Raw genomic sequence first — 12,136 nt, forward strand, 5'->3', positions numbered from 1 at the left:
TCTTTTCAACCTCTAGATCACTTTGAATTACACTGCAATGTAATATTTTACAAAGCTAAAGTTTGCTAGAACATGGCTTTATTGCCACCCTGTACTTATTAACGTAAACTGAGCAAAAATAGATGTAACACGGTGGTCAGGTGATCATTCAGGCAGAAAACAAACTCAAGTCCCCAGTAAAGGTCAGAAGTAAACTTATTACCAGGTCAGGTATAAATAGTCTTGGAATAAAACATTTGCCAGTTAATCAGCAAAAAACGTCACATTACATTAAGTTCTGCAGTCATCTGTATAATAAGTAAAAGAGTAGTGTTTAACACATTGTATACACATGAAGACAAATGTACTAGCCCACCTATGAAATACAAAGTTATTGTCAATTGTTTTTAACAGAGCTTTAGAGTTTTAAAAACAATAAATTACTTCTATTCCATTTCTTTTATTTCAGAAAAACAAACGTTACCAGGGTCAATATCATTAGCCCCCTGAAAAAAATGACTTTTTTATGAATCACAGCAGAAACCGCTGCTGTGTAATGATGTGGTATAACTTTTTTATGCTTAAAGCTTGTAATATCAAGTTAAAACTTAGGGTTATCTTTCAATTTACACAAATGCAATTTGAAAAATCGTCATGGCAAAAAAAGAAAAAAGAAAAGAAAAGAAAGAAAGAAAAAAAGAAATCAGTTTAGACTTCAGAAAAAGAATTCATGCTCACAAAGCAGGAGATGGAAAGTTCAGGTTTTGAGACTACTTTGTATATATAATTTGTATCACCAAGAAATTGAAATAGAGCCACATAGTACATAACAAGCCCAGCAGAGGTAGGAAGAGAAAGATTTGAAAGACTCTATAGACCCCAGAACAACTGCCAAGACATGAGTGAAAAGCAAGTCAAGAACTGTAGCTTCAAAGGAGGCTGTCACTAGAACCCTACACAGGAATGAACTCAGAGGTTACAGACCAAGAAAAACTCTGCAGAACAGACGCCTTCAAGCCAGACTGAAGTACACCGAGGAGAACCTTGAGAAAGATTATGCATATTGAAAGAGCATCCTTTGATCAGAGGAGACAAAACTAGAGCTCTGTTGTCATGGAGACGCTCTTTATGTTTGGACAGAGAAGTGAGAGGCGTACAACCTAAAAAACACCGTCCCCCACAGTGAAACACGGTGGTGGGAGTCTAATGCTGTGGGGATGCTTCGGTCCGTCTGGAATCTCATCAAGGTGGAAAGAATCATGAAGGAAGATGGATATGCAACACGTTCTCCAAAGCATAACATATTACGTTATGTGACAAGTCGTTGGTATGTTATGCTTTCGGCCACCAAAAGGAAGGAAACATGAGAACCATTTGGACTCAATTCGCACATGTACATTTATTTTACTTTAATCGCTTTAGAAAACACTATCGAACACCATTAAGGTTGTCGGTAAGGTTAAGGATTAGGTTACGGTTAGGATTAAAGTTAGGGCTATGGCTGGAATACACAACTGGAACGTCCGTGACCACCAGGAGCATCATTCTTTTGGATTTCATCCACAATCCGGCCTGTATCACAGGAACGCGTAAGGTTACTTTTCGCGTTCCCATGGGACACCTCGGGACGTGACAAATTGTCGGTATGTTATGCGCTAGGATTTCAGATTCAGATTCAGAAGACTTTATTTATCCCCGAGGGGCAATTGAGAGACTGACCTTGCCGACCGTACATACAATACACAAACATCACATTGGGGAGACAGGTCAGGCTAGGTAGCTGGCCGGTCAGCCACCCAAGCAGCGACCCGGAACCGAACAATGGAAAATACACAACATCAGGAAAGACGAGGAGAAAAAAGAACTCCCCCCAGACTGAGCTCCAACAGGGAGATCAGTTTGAGAACAGAAAGAAAAGAAAAAAAAAACACCTCTGCGGAAGGAAACCTCAAGCATTCAGCTTCAGCAGCAAAACTGGGTGTGGGTCTTTGTCTTCCAACATGACATCCCATTAAAAAGAAAAAAAAAAAAAAAAATCTATGGGGTGAACTGAACACTGAGGTCCATGTCAGAAGACCATCAAAGCTGGAGAAGTTTGACAGATTCGCCAAAGACGAATGGGCTGAGACAGCTCAGGAGACGTGTGAGACTTGCTGATAACTACAAATACAAAGCTTAAAAATCAAGTTTTCATATGGAGGATAATAATTAACTTGAGACCCCAAGCCTGGCTATAAAATTCGAATCATTAAACCCACTTCCTTATTCAAGTTTGAACTACCCTTCACACTGCAAGTTGCCCTCAATACTGGTTTAACTTCTAAATATAGTTCTCAACAATCATTCAAACATTTGGCCAACTCTACATGTTTCAGGTCCTTTAGGGATCTTGTTGCACTCTCAGATCTAAGCAGTTATTAAACTAGTGTTATTAGTGCTATTATTCTAAATTATTAGTATACTAAATGAGTATTATTTATAAATAACCTAATACATGGAGTTGTTGAAAATATAACCCAGGTTTGTATTTTTCCTTAAAATCTTACAAATCTGAAGTTTGACCTTAGTGTAGGTTCAAACTCTAAAATTATCTTGAATTTTAAAAAGAACCCAAAACAACACAGTACAATTAATTGGGCTAAGAGCACATGTATGTCCTCTTGGCACTGAGAGAGGATTAGGAGGCACAAAAAAAAGCAAAGACCCAATTAAGAGTTGCTGATCCAAACTAGAAATGAAAGGTGCATCCATCATCGAAAGCCCGGCTCACGTCTCCTGGAGTGAGTCATAACTGGGGACCAGAAGTCATTCAGCCATGCAGCTCCGACTTTTAACACGTGACCAAAGCAAACTCCTTGACTAACAAGTTGTACCCGCTAACTTCTGAGCTGATGAGGATCTACTGGGATTAAAGGTCTTTAATCCACTAGATCGGACTGTCCGCATACACACAAGACACAAGGACAAGCAGCAACATAGCAGCAAACACACACTCTCACATGAACACACCTACTTAACCCACACATGTATACACACACAGAGGACCTTAGATGTTTCTTTGCATAATGAAACCTGTACTGAGAGTGTAAAGTGTGTTTGAGGTGAGGCTCACTTATCTGTCTGTGCTAGGCTCCGGCGCTACGGGCAGGACACAATAAAGCTTTCAGCCTTGACCAGGTCACAGAAGCACAGATAAACACATCAGACTTAACTAATGTCACCAGAGCAGGACATTGGAGTTGACCACTGACTCTAAAAATGTCATGCAGTAGCATTTCTCCACAAAACAAAAGATACATCAGAAAGTTAATCTGTTGCACAGCTTACAGGCCAGCTACGTTTTCTTTTCGCCAATTTCAGAGCTAATCAGTGGATCAAATCAGTCTGAGTGTAGCCAAATTTAAGTAAGGTTCAGATTATAATCTGTAATGGAAACTGTTTACTGCAATATCACATGCTGGAAAATCTGACAGAAACAATGTAGAAACCAAGCAGAAGTGTTTAAGCCAAATACTTCAGCAAGTGCTGAGATACTAACAACACTCAGTCACAACCTAGTGCATATGTCCGCATTAACTGTGCACAGACACATGAGTTGTACCCTGCAGAAGACTGGAGTGTTTGAAAACAAGATGACTTGAGCTACTAGAAAAAAAATATTGCTTCATCGCTCGCTCCCGCTCTCTCCTCACGCACTCGTTTATTTAGGTCATATCATGTTTGGGCTCACTGCAGTGCCGCTGACAGGCTGCATGCTTCTAGCCTGCAGAGTGAAGAGGAGGGAAAACACATTTGTGTGCACACACACCAGGCGCACATTTTGAGAAAAATGTTCTCACCTTGAATTAATTTGTCATATTTTCAGTAGACACAGAACATCGTCCAGCGATGATGACTTAAACACATCTTTGAGATGTGTCAACAATGTTATATTTTTGGCGGGTGGGTTTTTTAAAAACAGATTCGTGCCAAGCGGGGACTTTTTTTTTGTTTTTTTCACTTTATATAGAAAACATGCAGCTTTGCTCCTCTACCAGTTCCACAGGTTTTTCAAACTTGTAAAGCACATTTTCTGTAAATAACAACTACTAGAATTAGGTCAAGTTCAGTGCGCCAAACATTCTTTTTGTCCTGCCCTGTCCTAAAAACACAATTTAATCAAAGAAAGAGAAATACAACAAATCTTTTCGTAAGTCCCAACGAGAGAACCTTGACTATGACCTTTTCTATCACGCTTTCACGCGGAATTATCCAAATGCTATTTTGAGCTTTTTTTTGCTCACTGTTATTGTGTACAAAGCTGGTTGGTCTGAAACAAAACAGAAAATTAACACATGTCTTGCTCTGTTTGAGGTTGACTGAATGGCTCAGTGGAAAGGGTGTTTACCACAAGGGAATCCCCGTGTTTTCGCACCTATATGTTTACGTCTACCTCTTCTGTTAGACCTAAGTGGTGTGTGTTCACCGATCAACTTTAAAAGGTTGACATCTATGTTGTGTTTACAGCAACTATTATTTTTGTTATAGTTCAAGGTGCAGATTCATTCCTGGATTCTTTTATCAGTTACTCAAAAAAATAGATAAAGGCTTTATGTAAGTGTGCATCTTTAGATACCTTTATTAAAAGATAAATGCATATTTGAAACCCACTTTAGGCTGAGCTGGAATCTACGCTTTGAAATCATTTTTTTGTCTCAGTCAAATGTTTGCCTACTAATGCCCCCGTAATTTTTGCCTCATCTCACAGCACCTTGCTCAAACTCAACCTCTAAATCGCTCAATGCTTCATGCCAGCTTACAACCCACACGCTTTGTACTGTAAACGGCAGGGCCTACAGTCCAGGAGTCTAAGTCAATGCACATATATTCATGTGCGTGGGAAAAAGCATACGCTCGCTATGTGTGTGAGTGTGAGTGAATGTATGTATGTGCTGGTGCTCAGCCAAGCATATGCACTTTAGGAGTGTACAACATGTGTAACCATTTGCATGAATGTGCAAATGTTTGTTCAGCATGTTAGAAACAAGCAGTATTAAGAAAAATGTGACCTTCCCTAATAACATGTTATTGCTGGCTGCTATTAATCCAATTTGGAGCTCCTACTAATGTTGTTTGTGCGTTGACCCTTTATGTCACCTTCAAACTGTGCCAAAGAAGCAGGATTTGCCAGTGAACTAAAAAAAAAATAAAAAAAATAAACCCACAGCAAGGTGCAGGTAGGTTTATCAAAATACATCACACAGCTCCTCTCCAGTACAACATGTTTAAATCATAATACTTTTTGGCCACAATAAATCGCGCGCTTTATTCACAAAGACCATTTCCCTGGCCTAATGAAAAACTTCCAATTCAACGAAGACAAGAAAAATTCCAGCTTCATATAGAACTTCCAAATAATTTACATTAACTGCAACAAATAACAATTTCCAAACTGATCCAAAACAATAAATCAACAGCATTTACATTTCAGCAACATAAACACATCACAGCCTTGTGCACACAACTAAAGCTGCAAAGGGTGTAAACCAAGTAATCACCGGTGAAATTTGCATTACCGCTGGCATTAGATAAATGCATTGTGTGCGTTAAATGGCAGAAAGGCGAGCGTGAAGGCCAAGCAGTGCAAACCAGAGAAACCAGATATTGAGCAATGATGTGAAAATCTGTGTTTGCCTGCTACAATGAGCAACGCAATATGTTCAGCCCTACGACTGGCCACAAGCCAGAAAGACGAAGGGACAGACTTACGGAAGGTAGGAGACAAAGACAGAGTGATAAGTTTAGACAGGAAGGGGAAATAATTAGGAAGGAAATGATTAAGCAAGGGAAGAAAGTGCAGGGTGAAGGTGGAGATAACTTTTCTTCAGTGCAGCAGTAAGACTTCTCAAGCAGTTTTTTTCACTATATCAAAGAACTATATATAATCAAAGAAACTTTATGACCTCAAAGAACAAAAGCAAAGCTGCACTAATCCAACATGGCTTCTAACACTGACAATCACATCACAGTTTATGAACATTAACAGCGACAATTATATTTAAAAAAGGACAAAAGCAACTTGTTGTTGCTTGCACTTCGACAAAGTCAAAGCAAAAATCAGAGTGCTGTTTTCACACTTGTAATGTGACGACAAAAAACCTTGTTTCTGCTCTGTGTTAATGAACTTATAGTCTTTGGAGAAATGCATTTCCATTCTGAGTGCCTAGCATTTATATAAACCTTTTCATTGCAGCTGCACAACACATGCTTGGCTACTTACACAGGGACAGTGCTACCAGGAAAACAAGCCTGCAAGTAATGGTATAATTTTATTCTAACAACGAAAGCTGCACAACAGATGCAAAATGTAAGGAGTAAAAATATAACTGTGCTCCTTGACAGCAATTATATACTTTGCACCCATTGTTAGACCTTAATCAGGGCTCTAGACTAACTTTTTGCCATGGGCGTACAGGTACGGCTAACTTTAAAAAGTTAGGCGTACCGGCACAAAAGTTAGGCGCACACAAATTTTATAATAATTTATATAATATAATGTGTTTTTCTGGATATACTGTGCTTTTTCAGCATTCAAAGATTGATGACACCATGTCAGAGCACTGGCTATGAATTTCAGAAGGATCAGGCCTTAACTTAACAGAAAAGTTAGCAATAGTTCTTTTCCTATTACAGCTACATCCACTTCTGTCGTGCCTAGGCTGCTCACTAGGGCTGGGTATCATCACTGATTTCTATAATCCATTCGATTCCGGTTTTCAAAGTCCCGATTCGATTCAGCTTAGCCTCAGACAGTCAAAAATATTATAATTCTGATCATTTATCAGTACTGACTTCATCAGAATTGTGAACATCACAGCAGATGCCTTTGTGTGAAAGTAACTGAGAATAAAACACAGAAAAACATGAAGGAGATTTTCCTGGTCTGGCTTTTTATAGCAGATAACCTTAAAAATATTCTACAATGTTCTGCATATAAAGTTTAAATTTCTTCAGTATTGAACAACAGAAAAAATAGGCTTTCTTGTCCGAAGTCATTTAAGTGAAAGACAGCAGCTGACAGCGCTGTAAACAACGGTAGACTGGTGGGTAATAATAATACAGAAAACAGAGATTGGAGACGGGAAACTGTTCTTGAAGTACAGAGAGAGATAGAGAGAGAGCTAGCTGTGCATGAAGTGTGTTTTTAATAGTCGTGGAAGCAAAACAGCAAAATTCATGATGACATTGATCAAATGTGAAGCGCAGTTTGCTGCTTCTTTTGCTGCTGGCTCGGTGAATTTTGGTTGGAGAGACAAAACCTGCAGCTCAGAATCAGCGCAAAAAGACGTAAACACAGCACGGACCGGACGCATCAGGATCGCTAAGCTCCGACAGCGTGTCCGTCTACGGGCCGTCGGGTGAGAAAGCCGAGAAAGACAAAGTTGATTCTGATGCGTCGGGTCTGTGTTTACGTCTTTGTGTGGAATCCGTGTACCTGCTCTCATTTGCTGTTTGGTTGTTGTTGAAATGGTTTTGTAAGCTTTAATCTGAGAATCTGGCATTTCTGGCAAAACACAGTTATATTTAAAAGTCGATTCAGGATTTAATGAATAATATCGCTTTATTCACCTCCCACTTCCACCTGCACTTTCAACTGGACCACGGCCAATCAGAGAGGTCCCGCCCCTTACTATCTCTGATTGGTTTAGTCCACGATAGGGGCATAATGTGTGTCTGTTGTTGACCACAGGGAAGGTTGCAGTTTGTTTGTTTTTTGGCTACCCGAACAGTTGGTCGCACAGGTGCAACCAAATTTTTTATTTTTTATTTTTTAGTCGCACCACTGAAAAATTTGGTCGCATTTGCGACCAAATTGGTCGCACTCTAGAGCCCTGTTAATAAATAAAACGATACTTTTTTAAAACAACAGAGGGCATAAAAAGGCATGAGGGGCACCCCAGAGCCAAAAAGTTATGTAGTGAGGTAAGGGCTTTGGTTTAGGAAAGCAGGATCTGAATCCCGCTGGAGCTGTCATAGCTCTTGCAGCCTATTGCTGTGAGGCCCTCTGGCTGTACTCCTAGAAGCACTAATGAGGACAATTACACAAGGACCATTTATACTCTCTCTGCATTCATATACACAGTAACATGAAATAATAAAAAAAAATAAAAAAAAATAAAAATTGCAGAGCTCTCCCAAAGACTCTCACATGCAATGTCACCAACATGCTCAATGGACAATTACAGACACAGGCACGCACAGAAAATTATAAGGTAAACAATGTTGGTAAAATGTAAAGAGACCAAGACATGGTGGCCAAACAGAGGCACAAACAATAAGCAAAGCTACAAAAACAGAGGAAAGCAGAAAGAATGAACAGTACTTTTCCCCCCTCAGCCTGGTGGTGCACAGCACAAGGAGGGAGGGAGTACTGCTGTTGGCTGTGGATGTAACAGTATTTGAATAATCTCTCCAGGAATGGAAAACTGATTAATCCTCGCAGAAGGATCCTAGGGATGAGTACAGCAGTTGGGTTTCAAAGAACAGATAGGGGCAGGGAGGGAGGAAGAGGCTAGGAGGGGAAAAGTGTAAGACCAAGAGAAAAGGAAAGAGAGAGAACAGGCAGCAATTCAAGACAAAAAGGCCCCATTGTCTCCTTTCTTAACTTGCTCCACCACTCTGCCAGCTGATACTCTTCATCCCATTTTATACTCAGTTCAGGGAGTTCCACGCTGTGTGTTCAGTTACTTCATAGTTTGGGGACAAACAATAACACATTATATACTAATTTCAATAAGACCAGCTATAGATAATGCAAAACATGCCTTTAAAGCATATCTACTGAGCCATGTTATCAGGGCGCCAGCCAACTTGAGGTGATAGTGCCTCTGTTCTCCTTCCCTCCAAGACGGCCATATGAATAGAGAATTTTAAAAATGCTGTTACCGTGGTAATCCAATTTTCCAGCCCCAGTTTGTGGCTTGGCATGCTTATATAAAAAAGGTGGGGGCAAAAAAAAGAAAAAAGAAAAAGAAAAACGAGAGGCGAGCTATATGTACATAACAGTAAAAGACAACCAGTCAGACCAAGATTGGAAAATGTAGTTTTTGCCATTGTTTTTGTTTTGTTTTGTTTTTTGCGGGGGGAGGGTGCTAGGCTAAACCAACTTGGATGATGTCTCATCCGTGTTTGGTGATGCTGTGGACAGAGTACAATGAAATATCTGGGTCAAAAAGAAGCTGTTCTGTGCTTCTCTGCAAAGCCTGTCCTCATCATTCTTCTGCTATGAACAGAGAGCAGCCTCTCACTCGTTAAAGTCTCTGTTCATGTTGGCAAAAAGCTCTGCACCAGTCTATCGAAGTCTGCTGATGCCTGGGTTTGTGTGTGTGTGTGTGTGTGTGTGTGTGTGTGTGTGTGTGTGTGTGTGTGTGTGTGTGTGTGTGTGTGTTTTGTTTATTTCCTTAGGGCACTAAGAATAAAAATCTGCATGCAACTCAGACCTTTACTGTGTTAAAATTAATTCATAAACGTCACCTGGTCCATTATAACAGCAGTGCCATGAAAAAAAATGTCCTGGTTGCTCATTCAGATTAATGGAGTATGTGCCTAAAAGGAGCTAAAATTATGGTGATAAGTCAGCTAATCTCTCAGTAATTACATACAAATAACTACACAATAAACATGAGACTGACCAAAACTTCACAACAGACATGCAACAGGGCTGTTACTGACATACAACATTCAGTTAAGAGAAACTGTGTGTGAAGAGGAATTAAGCTGCAGCTTCATTAATGCTAACCCCTAAATGTGATATTCTGGGTCACATGCAACTGTACAAATTCAATTAAAGTATTACAGACAGCCAGTCGGAGTAAAGCATGACCTGAATGGTGTCTATTCATGGTGCTGTGCCACAACATATAATTTGTGATAGCACTGATACAAATTTTTTATGTGATATAAAAATGTCATATCATGACCTAACTGCATAGTGCGTGCAATAACAAGACAAGATTGGGCAGTAAGAGCAACATGCCTGGCGACAAATGAGTACCCAAAATGGAGCTAATTGGAAAATCTCAAAAACTAAGCAAAATAAACAAAACAAACAAACAATCCCCCCCACCTCCCCACCCAAAAAAAACCCTCACTAATTCACACAATAGATCACAAAACATGCATAAAAAGCTACAGATAAAGATGGAAACTACACACTTGTTTCAGCACTTGAGGCAAAAAACAACAACACATACCATCAAGCACAACCAGACTATGGAAATACCAGCAGCTGATGATGTGCAACCCAAATGTAAACAAATTACTTGCTGCTGGAGCACTCGCTAGCTATACTGAAAGAGAGCAAACAGCAGATAAAAATTACTGATGTGACAACATGATGGAAAAGCAGGTTAAAGTTCCGTTAGTTTTTGTTAAACTAAAGCATGAAGCATTATTTTGTACATTAACTTAAAATTCTCAAGGGAATACAATAAATTAATTAATTAATAAAAACACTACCTAGGCTACTTTTGTGCTTAGGTAGTGTCCTGACTTATGCTGTGTTACTGGATACAATATTGCACTAGAATGCTGTTCTTGCTGGCCTATTTCAGCCAACTCACACTTGAAATTAAGAATTGCGTCTTCAATGACAGTTGAAAACCGCCTTCATTTACTTATATTTATAAATGCTTATTCTATTTTTATCTGATTCTATTCTATTGGGTTTTTTTTCTTAATGTTTAATCCTCTTAACTTGTACTGTCCACTTTCTGCCACGACCAAAACATTTCCCATGTGTGGGACTAATAAAGGTTTATTTTATCTTATGCTGTGGCAATCCGTGGTGAGTCAACCCAAGTAGGTACTACTGGAAAAGGGTTTTAATGATCAAGATAAATAAAAATACTACCAAATAAGTTTTCTAGCAATTTATCCTGGCAGTGTTGTTGTTTCACCCACCCATCCATCCATCTTCTTCCAATTGTTCAAGTGTGGAAGAAGATCTAAGCACCAATTTCTTCATGGATATATCAAGTAGTTTCCAAGCATGCTGAGAAGCTTTATCTTTAGTATGTCGTGGATCTGCACCAGGGTTTCCTCCTAGTTGGAATAAGACACACTCAGGAGGCATCGTAGTCAGAGGCCCAAACCATCTCAACTGGCTCTTTTCCATGTGAGAGTAGTAGCAGCTTTACTCTGAGAGTCCGTCCCAAATTACTGAGCTTCTCACGCAATTTCTTAGGGGGATCCCAGCCAAACTTCAGAGGATACAAGAGGAAGCTTGTATCCATGATCTTATTCATTTGGCCACTGCCCACAGGCCATTTTTGAGGGTAGGAATAGAGAATGCCCAGTAAATCGATGGCATTCCATTCACATTTAACTCTCTTTACCTCAACCAACCAACCATATCCCTGTCAATCCATCTGTCAAACTTTCCACTCTCCCCCCACTCATTAATAAGACTCCACTTAAACTCCTCCACTTGAAGCAGAAGCTCAATCCACTTTTTCTACTAGAGAACCATAATGTTTAAATTAAAACATTTCTGTATTTTGTTTGCTAATGTATACATACACAAAACAATTACAAATGTATTAAAGTGGTACATTTATTTTTATAAACCTTTAGAATGAAGTACACCTTTTACCAAATGCTCCATCATCTTCTGAGTAAGATTTTCCTAACTTATATCAACAAGCTCAACATGATATAACTACTACGAAAAATAGCTACAGCATGATCGAGCTGGTGGAACAAGAGAATGTTTGCAAACAAGTGTAACCCACTGCCAGCTGCTCTTCAGCATGCCGCTCTTGAATATTAATGTCTGTACACTCTGCGTCATTCACCTGTCAGGTATGGCATGTGTCGGAAGTGATCCCCTGACATAAAGTGATGAAAAGACGGATGCAGAGAAGTAGTTGGCAAATGCAGCTGGTATTACTACTTGGAGAGGAAACAAAATTAAATTATTCCAGAATGTCAGCAAGAAATTGGGTCAGCAATTTTATTTTGGTAAAACATCTATTTGGGGATATTCAAGATGCTCAGAGTGAGCCAACTTCATAAAAGAGAGACATCAATAGGACAAAGTATAAATGGGTGGTACGCAACATAGGAAGGAAATGATGGGAATAGGGTTGCTGGCTACTGTTTGTGCTGTACTCCCTGT

The 12,136-nt window shown here is 39.5% G+C and overlaps 1 protein-coding gene across 6 annotated transcripts in view; it reads right to left on the reverse strand.

Annotated features, from left to right (window-relative positions):
• numb (NUMB endocytic adaptor protein) overlaps window positions 1-12,136 on the reverse strand; it is a 44,194-nt gene that overhangs the window by 18,341 nt on the left and 13,717 nt on the right. The gene's annotated exons all lie outside the window — the stretch shown is intronic.

This window comes from Astatotilapia calliptera, chromosome 19, assembly GCF_900246225.1.
Source record: "Astatotilapia calliptera chromosome 19, fAstCal1.2, whole genome shotgun sequence".
NCBI classification, from domain to species: Eukaryota; Metazoa; Chordata; class Actinopteri; order Cichliformes; family Cichlidae; genus Astatotilapia; species Astatotilapia calliptera.